General features: G+C 42.5%; 1 pseudogene; it reads right to left on the bottom strand.

Annotated features, from left to right (window-relative positions):
- Positions 1–4,090: 4,090 nt before the first annotated feature.
- LOC122540000 lies at positions 4,091–4,683 on the bottom strand (annotated as a pseudogene).
- Between the last annotated feature and the right edge of the window lie 11,434 nt (positions 4,684–16,117).

Here is a 16,117-nt window from a genome sequence, read left to right as displayed (position 1 = left end):
CCAGGGTGGTCAGGCTTGTGGATCTTGGGAAGGAGGTAGACCGGGCAGTGTGGGGTTCCCGGACTATGAGTTTGGAAGCTGTGGGTGGGAGATCTCCTGAGGTGATGAAGTTCTGTATGGTCTGGGAGATGATGGTTTGGTGATGAAGGGTGGGGTCATGGTCGAGGGGGCGGTAGGAAGAGGTGTCCTCGAGTTGGCATTTGGCTTCAACGGTGTAGAGGTCAGTGCGCCACCCTGACAGTAATGGGAACAACTTTTCTTGACTATTGTCACGCTCTCAAAATATGGATCCATGGACTTGTGCAGAATAACTGCTTTAATCTTATATAAAAAGGTGTTGAGAGGTCAGATGACTTTTTCATTCCTGTGGAACCACACAAGGTGCTGGAGCTATCTTCATGAGCTGAAGGAAGAGGCTGAATAGGCTGGGGCTGTTTTCCCTTGGAGCATCGGAGGGGTGCCCTTATATAGATCATAGACCATTACAGCATAGTACAGGCCCTTCAGCCCTCAATGTTACACCGACCTGTGAAATTAATCTGATGCCCATCTAACCTATACCGTTCCATTATCATCCATATGTATGTCCAGTGCCCATTTAAATGCCCTTAACATTGGCGAGTCTAGTACTGTTGCAGGCAGGCCGTTCCACGTCCCTACTACTCTGAGTAAAGAAACAACCCCTGATATCTGTCCTAAATCTATCACCCTTCAATTTAAAGCTATATCCCTCGTGTTAGCCTTCACCATCCGAGGAAAAAGGCTCTCACTGTCCACCCTATCTAACCCTTGGATTATTTTATATGACTGGATTAAGTCACCTTTTTTATAGAAGTTTATAAAAACATGAGGGGCATGGATAGGGTGAACAGCCACTGTCTTTTTCCCCACAATGAGGGTTATCCAAATTTAGAAGATGTTTATTCAGCCATATTTGGAATATTGTGTGCAGTTCTGGTTGCCACACTAGCAGAATGACAAGGATGCTTTGGAAAGGATGCACACAAGGTTTACTCGGATGTTGCCTGATTTGGAGGGTTTTAGTTATGAGGAGAGATTAGATAAACTCTTCACTGGAAAGACAGGGGCTGAGGGGTGACCTGATAGAGGTTGACAAAATCATGAGAGGCATCGATAGGGTGGGTACTCAGAAGCTTTTTTCCAGGATAGAAAGGCCAACTACAAGAGGGCACAGGTTCGAGGTGAGAGAGGGAAAGTTTAGGGAAAAAGTGCGGGGCAACTTTTTCACGCAGAGGGTCGTGGAAGCCAGTGGAGGTGGTGGAAGCAGGCACGTTAACAACGTTTAAGACGTATGTTAACAGAGACATGTACGGGAGGTAAACAGAGGGATAGAAACCATGTATGGAGAATAAGTAGCAAGTCTAAATTAGAATTAGGAATCAGTGCAGGCTCAGTGGGTTGAAGAGCCTGTTCCTGTGCTGCATTGTATTGTATGTGTGTACATATACCTGCACGAGCCTGTGAGTGGATTCAGTGGTGAATACATTTTGGCTGATGGCTAATAAGCTTAACCCTTTTTAAAAAACTGTTGAGAAAATTTGTTATTTTTCTGTTTTTAATGGTTACAGTACTCAGAGTTAATGAGCAAATTGAGAGTATAGCTAGACTAGTCATTTATAACCATGCTTGCATTTAAAAGGCACAGGTTCAGATCCAACCAAATGGAACTTAATTTCAGTGAATAAATCTGGAATTCAAAGCTCATTTCAGTAATGGTGACCATCTGACTATTGCTCATTCTGAAGTAATCATACTGAACTCAAAACATTAATTCAGTTTCTTTCTCCAAAAACAGTGCCAGGTCTGCTGAGTTTTTACAGCACTTTAACTCAAATTTCCAGAATCTGGAGTATTTTGCATTTATTAGTCAATTCATCTGCTTCATTAACATCTTATAGAAAAGAAATCTACTGTCTTAACTTGGCCTGGCCTACATGTGACTTCAAAGCCACAGCAATGCGGTTATTTCTTTAATTGCTCTCTGAGGTTACATAGAAGGTTCCTGACTTTTTCATTGGAGGAGCCTCAGCTCTTGAGCTTGTCCAATAGGTATCAGATACTTGCTCCCTATGTGAGAGAGGAAAAGAACTGGAGGGAGGATGGGAAAACTGGCCACTGCACCATGGTACAGGAAGCCATTCAAGTGGGGGAAGCAAGAAGGAGAATGGGACTGATATGAGGATTCTATAATTAGGGGGATACAGAGAGTATCCTTTGTGAGCAGGATCAAAAATCCTACATGGTGTGTTGCCTGCATAGTGCCAAGGTAAGGGACATCCCGAAAATGGGAGTGAGAGAAAGAGGATCCATTTATTGTCGTCCACGTTGGAAATGACAACACGGGCAAGAGGCCTGTCTGGCGATTATCAGGAATTAGGAATAAAATTAGAGAACAGGACTTCAAGAGTTATAATCTCTGGATTATTACCCAAGCCACATTCAAATTGGCAAAAACATTAAGAAAATTAGGGAAGTAATTGCATAGCTAAAGAGTGATGTGGGAAAGGGGACTTTCATTTCATAGGGCACTGACATTGGTTTTAGGATAGGATGGAACTGAACTGTTGGGATGGGCTGCACCTGAATCAATCTATGGCAGAAAGACATCTGGTATTCATAAGGACTTTAAACCAGTAAATCGAGGGGGAGCAGGAAGGGGGATTGTTCAGGGGAAGTCAATACAGTTTCAAAATAAAGATAAAGGAATAGTCAAGATTCCTACTTCAGGTATAGCAGGGAATGGCAAAACGATAAGGAGTGTAATGATTAAACCAAAAGAGAAAACTAATAAGCAGGTGAATAAAGCGTTATTGCTGAGAAACAGATTATATCTTATTTCCCAAATAAGAATTCTATTTACAAATGTAAGAAGCGTTGGGAATAAATTAAGTTAACTGAAGAGCACAGATTCAAATTGGAGATTATAATAAAGTAACCATTACTCAGACATGTATGCAGAATGGTCAGGATTGGGAACTAAATGTACCAGGTTATAAAGTTTATCGGTTTAAAGGAAAATGTCACAGGACTAGTAGCCGCCTTATTGGTTAGAAATGAAATTACTTCAGTGGCACATGAGGATATAATGAGCAGAAAGTGTTCAGTGGAGATTTAATTAGTGAAAACTGAAGAACAATAAAAGAATCTAAAATTAGAAAAGGTGTTGTGTACAGGGTTTCTGGTAGCAGTCCTGAAGTGCTAGATTATGTAAATGCAGAACTTCGGCAAGTGTGGACTAACGCAGTGTAATATTAAATGTGGGATTTTAACTTTACCTTAGATTGGGAGACTTTGCCTGATGAAGGGGCAACACTCCAAAAGCTTGTGATTTCAAAAAAAAAACCTATTGGGCCATAACCTGGTGTCATCTGACTTCTGAGCTTGTGTGCCCCAGTCCATCATCAGCACCTCCACATCATAAATTGGGAGAGGCAGACAAGCCCCTGTCAGAAAGATAGTGAATTTCTGGATTGTGTTCAGCTTAGTTCCCTACAGCAATGTGTCCTAGATACAATGTGGGGAAAAGCAACTTTGGATTTAGTAATTAGTAATGAGCCAGATTTGATGAGTTACCTAATTGCGCAAGAACATTTATCAAACAGTGATCATAACATGATTGAGTTCAATGTAGTGATTGAAAATGAAAAGCACAAACCAGCTGAGAGATTTTTAGATTTTGATAAGGCCAACTTTAACCAAGATGAGACAGAGACTGTCCATAGTAAACTTGGAAAGTCTGTTAATGGGTAAAATAGCTGAAAAACAATGTTTAAAGGATTATTTAACACAATATAAAACAGTTTATAACCCTGAGAGGGAAAAGCTCCACTTTATAGAGAAACAACCAAGGGCAACTATGGAACACCATAGAACTAACAGAAATGGCTTATAAACGTGCAAAAAAAAAGCACATATCCTCCTGAATGGGAAAGCTGCAAAGACCAGCAAACATCCACAAAGCAGCCTATGAGCTCCTAAAAGAGATTATGAAAGTTAAAAAAGTTAAACATTACTTTCCGAGAATAAGTGGAAAAATAAGGTAACAGTTAACATTAAAGTCATTTTTTTCATGTTTTTCAATTGTCTTTATTTTACACAGCAAATTGTACACATTTATTGGGGTTGTCCACAACCACGGCCAAATCCACCTCTAAACTGGAATTCTGTAGTTGCACAAGCACCAGCTTCAGCCTTTTTGTCTGCACCGAGGGGAGCAGCCCGCCTGTAAGTGTCTCTGTCAGCTTCATCACAAAGATGAGCTGGACTGTCCTCACCCAGACTTTTAGGCCTTGGCCTGGAAGTCTCAGGACGAGTCTGGCGACATAGAGTAGCAGGAACAATTTCAGGAGGAAGGTGAAGATCGTCACGCAGGTACTGAATGCCCTCGTTTGTCAAATACCAGTAGAAGTGTCGCAAATACCAGTAGAAGAGCAAACTGCTCCTTTACATAACCACGAGATTTCAAAGACTGCATGGCTTTCATTACGTGCAAGTTAGGGACATTTTTGTCTGCCAGTTCTGGATGTTTTGGCATATGCACATCCTTCTTGGTCACCATTACTCCCTCCTTGAAGACGAGCTCATAGATAGCAATACAATTCTTCTTGGGCATCAGCATCTTGAACTCTAATAATGAGGCTGAAGCCAAAAGTCCTTCTTAATATAAACTAGAAAAATAAAGGAATAAGATTAAAAGTTCCGCAGTCCTTAATGAATCCTTCACTTAGCTTGCTCTCTGGGAGACCTCAGCTGCCTGTTCTCGATGTGCCACTGCAGTTACTGGGGAACTTCCCTCAGCACTCACTGTACCCACATTTGGCTGCTATGCCATCACTGCTGCTGAAGCTGCTGCCTCCCAATCTCCTCCCGCTGCCTCCAGAACATGCTTGGCAGGACCCACTTGCACACCAAGATACTGCCACACTAGGAGGCTGAGCTGAGATACTTCCATGTGCCGCCAAGAGACCTTCAGGGGCCAGGCCGGGCCCAGAGGATGCCACGCTGTGTCCGTGCTAAGGCTGGGAGTGAAGATATGAAGAAAAGAATTACCAAGAGAGAAAATAAGAGAAAGAACGCATGAGCTCTGCCACCATCTTTGGAAGGATCTATTGGCGTTGGAAGGAGTACAGTGTAGGTTCATAAGAATAAAACCTGGACTTCAGGGGTTAAGTAATGAAGAAGAATTATATTAATCAGACCTGTTTTCTCTAGAATTTAGATGGTTGAGGGGTGATCTGATTGAAGTCTTCAAGATATTAACAGGAAAAGACAGAATAGATAAACTATTGCCATTGCTTGTGGATTCTAGAAGTAGAGGTCATATTCTGAGAATTATGGCTGGACTGTTCTGGCTAGACTGAAGCACTTCTATACACAAACACATTGCTAAAGGTTTGGAACAGTGCTAGAGGCAGGAGATGATAAATCAGTTGTTTATTTTAAATCTGAGATAGATTTTTTTTATTAAGCAAAGGTATTCAGGGATATGTGCCAAAGGCAAATATAATGGAGTTAGACCACAAATCAACTGTGATCTCATTGAATGGGGAACAGGCTCAAGGGCTGAATGTTCCTATGTTCCTACAACTGGTCTAACAAACTACTCAATTCAAAAGGCAACCAGGGATTGGCAACAAATACTGACCTGGCCTGCAACACCCACATCCCAAGAAAGAATAACAATAAAACTCTTTATACATATGTCTTCAGTCAGTTGAAAACCACAACATGTGGAAACCAAGCCACAATCTCTCCGTGTCCATAATGCTACATTATCTAAACTTGACACAATCGGGTACACCTTAGTCCTCAGACACATTGGCTCCAGAGAAAATAATTCAGTCTCTCCAGCCTAACCTTGCAGGTAAAAGGGCTCACATCTGGAATCCAGTGCGTCCTGCACACTGTTCTTTAGAACAGTGCTATTAAGTCCATCTCCCCAACACAAAGCATCACCGCACACGTCTCAGTCGTAAATCCGACAGCCATTTGCCTTCCCGTTCTGCTAGCCTGGGTCCTCTTGCAGTTGCGACCACTCAAATTCTTTTATACCTCATAAGTTCCAATCTGGCTACTCATCAACCTCAAGAGGCTCGCTTGAATGCCATTTAAATGGAGAGACAGTCACTTGCATTGCCATCGTTAATTTGCCATTCAGTTGGGGCTGAATCCATTTGAGTGAGAGAATGGATTTGCATACTTTATACGTACCGGTCTGGCAGCGTATTATAAAGATTTAAACACAAGCCATTTTCTACAATATAAAATGTAACAACTTCTTGCTGCTAAATATGCCGGAGAATAATCTGAGTTTTAATGACATTTATGTTGAGTTAATAACTTCAGATAATGACTTAAGCGGAGTTGTGTAAAGAAACTGAACTTTGCTTCACCTCCAGTACCGACCCCTTCCCCCATCGCAGACTGACTCCCCTCCCCCAACTTCACTCCAAACCTTCAGCCCAGCTGCGTCGTGCTCAGTCTCACTTCTTGACCCAGCCGATTACATTTCCTGTGTCTGAGACACTGCTCCTTATGCAGTTTACTTAGGCCTCCAGCAGTCAATAGTGCATCTGTGATGGCAGCTACAATCTTTGTAACACAATGGAACCGAAGGATAATTACTAAAGGATAAGCCCGTAAACACTTAAATGACACATTATAAAATTAATGCTTCAAGTCCAACTTCAAAGCCATAGGCCATTGGATATAAACTGGTGGAGCTATCGTTCAAAAGGAAGAAAAGTTTCTTCTTTCATATTAAGTCATTAAACTTAAATTATTATAAAAGTATAAATTCCTTACAGTTAGAGAATATAACAGTGTTAGGCTGTTGGAAGCCATCTTTCAGATGAAATATTTGGATTGGGCCTCCTCTAACTTCTCAAGTAAAAACCTATAGGATTATTTTGCATATCAAAAAGAATTAAATAACATAAAGAACTATAAACTTAACACCATAGCACAGCAAAAACTTTTAGCTGGGCAACTGAAAGCAAACCTGAGAGCTTGGTGAGTGGGAGAGATCGGGGAATAATGGGGAAAAGGTGTTTGTTTCCTTTTGCTTTTACATTTCTTCTCATCCCATGCGATACAAATTGGTTCTTGCTGCACGACAGAGAAATGTGCTGTCTGTTGATGAGCATCTGGTAAATGGTCATGCACTATTAATTGTTAGGATTTAAAATGGTACACAAATTGAAGTTAAAGTCAGTAAAATATTTAAAAAGCAACATAAGTCATTAAAACTCATTAAGGATGGCAGAATTGGTGCTGTGTCAAGACTAGGTTGTGGTAGACTATATCAGTGTGAACCAATACAAACCTGCTTGCAGCTTGAGGAGCTTCAGCTCAGTATCATTGAGTCCACAAAGTCAGAAGTCACATGACAGCAGGCTCTGAAAGCTTGTGATTTTAAATAAACCTGTTGGATTATAAGCTGGTGTCATGTGACTTCTGATTTTATCCACCCCAGTCCAACACCGGCACCTCCATATTGTTGAGTGGATAGTGAGGGGTGATTAAGTTGTTGGAGGGAATCCTGAGGGACAGGATGTACATATATTTGGAAAGGCAAGGACTGATTAGGGATAGTCAGCATGGCTTTGTGCATGGGAAATCATGTTTCATAAACTTGATTAAGGTTTTTGAAGAAGTAACAAGGTGGATTGATGAGGGTGGAGTGGTGGACGTGATCTATATGGACTTCAATAAGGCTTTCGACAAGATTCCCATGGGAGACTGGTTAGCAAGGTTAGATCTCACGGAATACAAGGAGAACTAGCCATTTGGATACAGAACTGGCTCAAAGGTAGTAAACAGAGGGTGGTGGTGGAGGGTTGTTTTCAGACTGGAGGCCTGTGACCAGTGGAGTGCCACAAGGATTGGTGCTGGGTCCTCTACTTTTTGTCATTTACATAAATGATTTGGACGTGAGTATAAGAGTTATGTTAGTAAGTTTGCAGATGACACCAAAATTGGAGGTGTAGTGGATTACAACGGGATCTTGACCAGATGGGCCAATGGGCTGAGAAGTGGCAGATGGAGTTTAATTCAGATAAATGCAAGGTGCTGCATTTTGGGAAAGCAAATCTTAGCAGGACTTACACACTTAATGGTAAGGTCCTAGGGAGTGTTGCTGAAAAAAGAGACCTTGGAGTGCACGTTCATAGATCCTTGAAAGTGGAGTCGCAGGTAGATAGGATAGTGAAGAAGACGTTTGGTATGCTTTCCTTTATTGGTCAGAGTATTGAGTACAGTAGTTGAGAGGTCATGTTGCGGCTGTACAGGACATTGGTTAGGCCACTGTTGGAATATTGTGTGCAATTCTGGTCTCCTTCCTATCGGAAAGATGTTGTGAAACTTGAAAGAGTTCAGAAAAGGTTTACAAGGATGTTGCCAGGGTTGGAGGATTTGAGCTACAGGGAGAGGCTGAACAGGCTGGGGCTGTTTTCCCTGGAGTGTCGGAGGCTGAGGGGTGACCTTATAGAGGTTTACAAAATTATAAGGGGCATGGATAGGGTAAATAGGCAAAGTATTTTCCCTGGGGTCAGGGAGTTCAGAACTAGAGGGCATAGTTTTAGGGGGAGAGGGGAAAGATATAAAAGAGACCTAAGGGGCAACTTTTTTACGCAATGGGCGGTACGGATATGAAATGAGCTGCCAGAGGATGTGGTGGAGGTTGGTACAATTGCAACATTTAAGAAGCATTTGGATGGGAATATGAATAGGAATGGTTTGGAGGGATACGTTCCGGGTGCTGGTAGGTGGGACTTGATTTGTGTTGGGATATCTGGTCAGCGTAGACGAGTTGGACCGAAGGGTCTGTTTCCATGCTGTACATCTCTATGACTACGAGTCAGAAAAAAGTTAGTATACAGCTACTGCACATGATTGAATGTGATGCTGTTCTTCATTAAAAGAAGACATTAACATAAAACTATAGAGTTTAAGCTTCAGTTATACAGGGCACTGATAAGGACATATTTCAAACACTGCAGTTTTTGTCTCATTGTTTTAGGAAGGAAGTAACTACATTGGAGGCAGTTCACCAGATGGATACATGGAATGATTGTGTTGTCTTATGAGTGCAGACTGAGCATGTTTGCACTGGAGGTCAGAAGAGTTAGGGGTGACATGATTGAAAAGTAATAGCTCCTGAATCATCTGAACAAGCTGCTGTTGGAAATTATGCTTGCTCCTGGGGCTGAGTTCTGAATGAGGGCTTGACCTTTCAGGATAGGACTGAGAAATGTTGGACTGTCTGCCTCGGTAGCTTGTAGAGACAGAGTCATTGAATGTTTTTAAAGCAAAGAAGGATAGATTCTTGTTAAGAAGGGAATGAAAGATTATTGGGAGTTGATGGGAATAGAATTGAATTGAATTAGTTTTATTGTCACATGTACTCAAATGAGTACAGTGAATAGTTTAAAGTCACCACTTACAGCACTATCTAAGGTCCAAAGGTAGTTAGGTACAATCCTTAGTTACAGGATAGAGAAATGAAAAAAGAAATGTTACATAACTGTTTCCATGCTGTACATCTCTATGACTCTGTGACTCTATTACAGTTATCCACAGTATAACGATAGATGAGCAAAACAAGCAGAAAAGTTAAAAAGGTAACATCATAGTTTCTCTCCAAGGGCTCTCCGCAGACCAGCACAAGGGACCTCCATGTCATCTGACCACTACCAGCTACCACACCTCGCTCTGTCCCACTGGTCACTGGCAGCTCCTCTGACTCTCCTTCAGAAGCCGGGGCCGGTTGTCCGAGGCCAAGAGAAGGAAGGAGAGAGGAAAAACAGAACAGAAAAAGAATGGGTAGAGCAGAAGAGCTCTGGCTGGAGCATATCTTAGCAGAATGTGGAATTCAAAACAAAAGCCTATTAAAAATGATCTGTCTCTTGTCTTTGTAAATAATTAACTTCCAACCAATAGTGCACAAAACAAAATGTCAATGGAATGGAATGTAAATTGTCTGACCAGCAAATGATCCAACACATCCATTTCTGTCACTGCCTGACATGAATTTCGACCCTATTATCTGGTTGTTTGTGGCATCTTGCTGTCTGTAAAGTAATTGCTGCATTTCATCCATTACAGCAATGATTACTTCAAAACTTACTTCTCAGACTGTAAAGTTTCTGAAACTTCCTGGTGTAATGACAACAGCTACGCAAATAGGTTTACTAACCCACTCAGATTGGCCTGGTGAAAATTAAGTTACAGGACACGGAGTGTTCAAACCTGGAGGGAATCACACTGGACATTTAAAAAAAAACAACAAAAATAGAATTTACTGGCGAAACTCCACAGGTCTGGCAGCATCTGTGGGAGGAAAGCAAAGTTAACATTTCAAGTGAGTTTTTTTCAGAACTGATAGCAGCAGGGGAAAAGTGGCACAGTAGACCCCCCCCCATACCCGTGGGGATACATTCCAAGACCTGTCACAGACGGCCGAAACCACAGATAAGATCGAACCCATCCATTTCAATGGGAAATTTACCTTCCCGGCAGTCCCCTGGTCCTGGTTCTGGAACATTCCATATAATACGTTTGGGCCGCTGTAAACCGCAGGTAACTGAAACTGCAGAAAATTATCCCGGGGTTTACAGGGCTCACCCCGTATTTATGCCAAAAGTGAGGTTGGGAATGGGGAAAGGGAAAGGTGAGGGGACAATGGAGCCCAGACAGAGGAAGGGGTAACTGAATGAGTGGACTATGAATGGCAGGCCAGTACAGAAGAAAAGCTGAATAAGTGATAATGAGAGCTAAGGGTAGCAGCAAATAGGTAGTCTGAAAGCAACTCATACAATGTGATAATAAGCTTGAGGGTGGGTGAAATGGATTGGCTGTGCTGTATGTAATCTATGTCAAATCAGGACTGGAGGTAGATGTGGATAAAAGACATAGAAGGATATAATCAGGCTCTAAATTTATTGAACTTGATGTTGAATCCCAGAGGATTAAAGAATCCAAGAATAACACTTCAGAGGCTGCATCTCAACCCCAATCACCCTTTATTTACAAATGCATAGCCTTTACAAATGCATAGCCTTTGACAATGGCACTGCTTTTCACAAGGGTTAGCATGAGTCTAGCCTCAGGTAACTGTCTGTGTGGAGTTTGCACGTTCTCCGTGTGTCTGCGTGGGTTTCCTCCAGGTGCTCTTTCCTCCCACAGTCCAAAAATGTGCAGTCCAAAAATGGGCTAGTGAAAAAGAACAATCCAGGTCTTTTTCAATATATAATTTCAGTTACATCACACTGTATACTTTTGCTACAAATTCTGTGTCTTACAATCTTATTCTCCACCACCACCTGATGAAGGAGCAGCGCTCCGAAAGCTAGTGCTTCCAAATAAACCAGTTGGACTATAACCTGGTGTTGTGTGATCTTTTAAACTCAATATGTTTTGGGTGGAAACTAGAGAAGTGTAGCATCATGAGATTATCTGTGGGTTTGCAGTAGAGTGAGGTACTGAGATGCCTGTCCTTGGTGGAGATGCATGTGTCCAAGAATGAGACAGATACTAAAGAGTAGTCCATGGTAAGTGTTCCCTCCCAGAACACTTCAGCAGTCTGGGACATTCAGCCTCAGACCTTTGGGTAACCATTCTCCAAGGCGGACTTTGGGACAAGCAACAACGCAGTGATTGAGCAGAAGCTGATCGCAAAGTTGGTACCCGTAGGAATGGTCTCAATGGGGACCTTGGGTTCATGTCACACTACAGGTGACCCCACTGCATGATACACTGTCTCTACACACACGTGACCAAGCTTATACACATGAACTCTATCACATACACACCCACAACCACACCCACACACTCACATGCACACTCAATCTGTTGCCCCTACATGTGCACACACATAAGCTTATGGGGTGAATTTGTTTTTGCAGAATTGCATTTTATTTTGCTGCATGAATCCATGCAAAACTCAGTAAAACTATACAGAGGGTTTATCAGTCTGACATAGCATTGGGACACAGACAGACTTATTTCCCTCCCCACCCATTTCCACTTTCCGCAAAGACTGTTCCCTCCGTGACTACCTGGTCAGGTCCACGCCCCCCAACAAACCATCCTTCCCCATCTTGGCACCCTCCCCTGCCACCGCAGGAATTGCAAAACCTGTGCCCACACCTCCTCCCTCACCTTCATCCAAAGCCCCAAAGGAGCCTTCCACATCCATCAAAGTCTCACCTGCATATCCACCAATGTTAGTTATTGTATCCGTTGCTCCCTATGCGGTCTCCTCTACATTGGGGAGGCTGGACGCCTCCTCGCAGAGCGCTTCAGGGAACATCTCCGGGACACCCGCACCAATTAACCCTACCACCTCGTGACCCAACATTTCAACTCCCCCTTCCACTCTGCTGAGGACATAGATGTCCTGGGCCTCCTCCACTGCTGCTCCCTCACCACCCAATGCCTCATCTTCCACCTCAGAACACTTCAACCCCAGGGCATTAATGTGGACTTCACCAGTTTCCTCATTTCCCCTACCCCCACTTTACCCCAGTTCCAACCTTCCAGCTCAGCACTGCCCTCATGACCTGTCCTACCTGCCAATTTCCCTTCCCACCTATTCACTCCACCCTCCTCTCTGACCTATCACCTCCATCCCCACCCCCATTCACCTATTGTATTCTATGCTACCTTCTCCCCAGCCCCATCCCCCATTTATCTCTCCACTCTGGAGGCTCCCTGCCTCTATTCCTGATGAATGGCTTTTGCCCGAAACGTTGATTTTCCTGCTCTTCGGATGCTGCCTGACCTGCTGTGCTTTTCCAGCACCACTTTGATCTAAATTCTGGTTTCCAGCATCTGCAGTCCTCACTTTTGCCACAGACAGACTTCACAGCTATTGTTTAAAAACCTGAGCTATCTTGAGAGTGCAATTTAAAAGAAGTTCTGGGATTTACATATCAAAGAACAGAAACCAGGATATCCCGTTGTATATAAGATGGAAGTTTTAATCTAAGATTGTTTACTGCATCACATCTCCATGACATTGGACTCCTTTGGCTACAAATTCTGTGAGCATGATCTTAACCTCCACAACCACCTGATAAAGGAGCAGTGCTCCAAACGCTAATGCTTCCAAATAAACCTGTTGGACTATAACCTGGTGTTGTGAGATTTTTAACTTTGTCCAACCCAGTCCAACACCAGCACATCCAAGTCATGGCATACATTAATCTAGTCCCATTTGCCAGCATTTGGCCCATATCCCTCACAACCCTTCCTACTGATATACCTATCCAGAAGCCTTTGAAATATTGTAAGTGTACCACCACTTCCTCTGGCAGCTCATTCCATATAGGCATGACTGTCTATATGAAAAGGTTGCCCCTCAGGTTGCTTTTAAATATTTCCCCCTCATCTTAAACCTTTGACCCTAAGTTTTGGACTCCCTTACCCGGAGAAAACGATTTTACCCATTCATTCTATCCATGCCTCTCATGATTTTATTAACATCTACAAGGTCACCCCTTCAGCCTCCAATGTTTCTGGGAAAATAGTATCCACTCTGTTCAGCTTCTCCTTACAGTCCAAACCTTCCAATCCCAGCAACGGGCTTGTAAAATCTTTTTTGAACACTTTCAAGTTTAACACCATATTTCCTACAAGAGGGAGACCAGAACTGAATCCCTAATTCCAAAAGTGGTCTATATGAAAATCTTTCTCTGTGCAATGCCATTTCAGTGCAAACAAAGCCCAGAAAATTGCATTTAATATGTTCTGAAGATTCACACTTGACACAAAATGTGAATAGTTTTGCTCTTCTCATCAAGTGAGAGTGTCTCCCCTTAAAGCAGGATAATTAACATCTCCACCAAACTACACTACCAAGGATAAGAGAGTCTAGGTTGTTTTAATGAAAAGTAGTTCAGGAAATTTATTTCAGATCAGAGTGGTTCCCACATTACCTTGTGAACTGTATGGAAATAGCAAGCTGTAGTGTTAACATAGTGACATCTGCTGGAGATCTTCGGTAGACAAAAGACAGGAGGAGGATTAGCTGTTATCTAGAAGTCAGCATTATCTGGAATTAAAGAGAAACGTGGCCATTGCTGTCCCTGACAAAATGACTGCCTTGCTGACAATAAAGATGTCACATTCTCTGAGGCAGTGAGTAATGGGACTGCTGCCCCACCCAGTGAGACACTGCCTGGTGCCCAGCATTGGGTAATGGACCATCTAGTCATTATCATCACGTGGAACTCACTTTACGACACTGTACTGCACAGGGATGAACCGGAGTTAAGAAATTACAACATAGATCGCACCTTGCATATTTTCCAAATGGTGAAGTTCTTTCTCTCAGTTGCCTTGATTAAGACAGTGTTGTGAAAGAGTGATGTCGGGGCTCCCTGGTTTGTGCAGATTGGAAACAGGCAAATGGTAAAACACTTGGCTTTAGCCTCACTACCTCAAGTTAGGGAAGGGGCTGTTTACCAGGACTTCTGTGCCTCACCACTGTCCACTTAAGGCACTCATACTTGTATGGGCACTTGGCAAAGGTCATGTGATAACTCCCATAGTTCTAGAGTAGGCCAACATTCAGTGGGGTTTACACTTTTACATGAAGAAGCTCACACTTGGATAAGGTAGCCATTCCCTAGCCAGAGAGAGCAAGAGAGTCAAGTCACAGCTCAGGCAGAAGATTGTTAGTTCAATTCCCACTCAAGACATGAACACAATTCAGGCTAACACTCCAGTGCAATACTGAGGGGGTGTAGCTCTGCCAGAGATGCTGTCTTTCACATGAAATGTTAAACAAAGGTCCTTCTTCACCTACTGAAATGGACAAACGTTCCCATAGTACCAATTCAATGAAAAGCAGGGGAATTTTCCCTGGTGTACTGGCCAACACTTATCCCTAAACCAACATTGCTAAAACAGTTTAGCATTTTACGATCTCATTGCTGTTTGTGGGATCTTGCTGTTCATAAATGTTGCATTCCTGCCATTAGACATTGACAATTTCTTATTCAGCAGTCTTGTGTGGACTGAGGATAACCTTCTTCCATTCCAGCTTTGTGGGTCCTGAGGGAATAGTCTAATGCTGGATTAGGACTGTCACGGACAGGTTAGGTGGCATCTGATGAGACGGGCGAGTCCTTGCACATCGTACCAATGTTCAAACCCATTGGCATGTTGGTGGATATCTCTTCTCCAGCTTGGGCAGGTTTGAGCAAGAGATTTCCACAAGTTGGGGGAAATGTTGCATTCTGCAGATTTCGAGGACATCCATGAGGTGTTTCCTTTGCCCTCATTCGCAGTTGCTGTACAAAGCTCGGGGCAGCAAATGTGCATTGGGAATCACATGTGAAACATGCAAAAAAAATGTGGACCACCCAGTGCAGTTGCATCAACAGTGACTGATCTCAAAACAAATTAAATGTTTGGGGATATTTTGAAGTTGCATAAGGAACTCCTTTTTGAACGGAATCTCGTTTCTCCCCAATCCTTTTTGTCAGGACAAAAGCAATTAATTAATTTTAAACAAATTCCAAATAGGCTGACATTTTAACTTCTTTATTACAGAAAAATGCTAATGTACACATTTTTGTTCAGTGTGCAATAAAGCTCCAATAATTCATTTAATAACCATTTATGTAACAACAGCAAAATACCATACAGGCAACTGGCTAAGTAGAAAAAGGTGAGATACAACTGCAACTCCTGAACAGAATCTTATTTATATAGAATTATATACAAGAACTTGTATTTATATTGAGAAATGTCTCAAGTGCACTTTACATATGGGGCAAGACATATACAAATTAAGAGAGCAAGAGGACACCTAATTGTAGAGAGGTAGATGGCAAGCTTAGCATGGAAAGAGATGACAAGTTTTATTAGGCATCAACTGTATATAAATGATTCAGAGATGCCAGTGTTGGACTGGGGTGTACAAAGTTACAAATCACACAACATCAGGTTATAGTCCAACAGGTTAATTGGAAGCACTAGCTTTCAGAGCGCCGCACAACTGCCTGATGAAGGAGCGGCGCTCCAAAAGCTAGTGTGCTTCTAATTAAACCTGTTGGACTATAATCTGGTGTTGTGACATTTTTAACTT

Source organism: Chiloscyllium plagiosum, chromosome 33, assembly GCF_004010195.1.
Source record: "Chiloscyllium plagiosum isolate BGI_BamShark_2017 chromosome 33, ASM401019v2, whole genome shotgun sequence".
In the NCBI taxonomy this organism is placed as follows: Eukaryota; Metazoa; Chordata; class Chondrichthyes; order Orectolobiformes; family Hemiscylliidae; genus Chiloscyllium; species Chiloscyllium plagiosum.
Note: the sequence above shows the minus strand (reverse complement) of the source record. Positions and strands in the feature narration are given on the sequence as shown.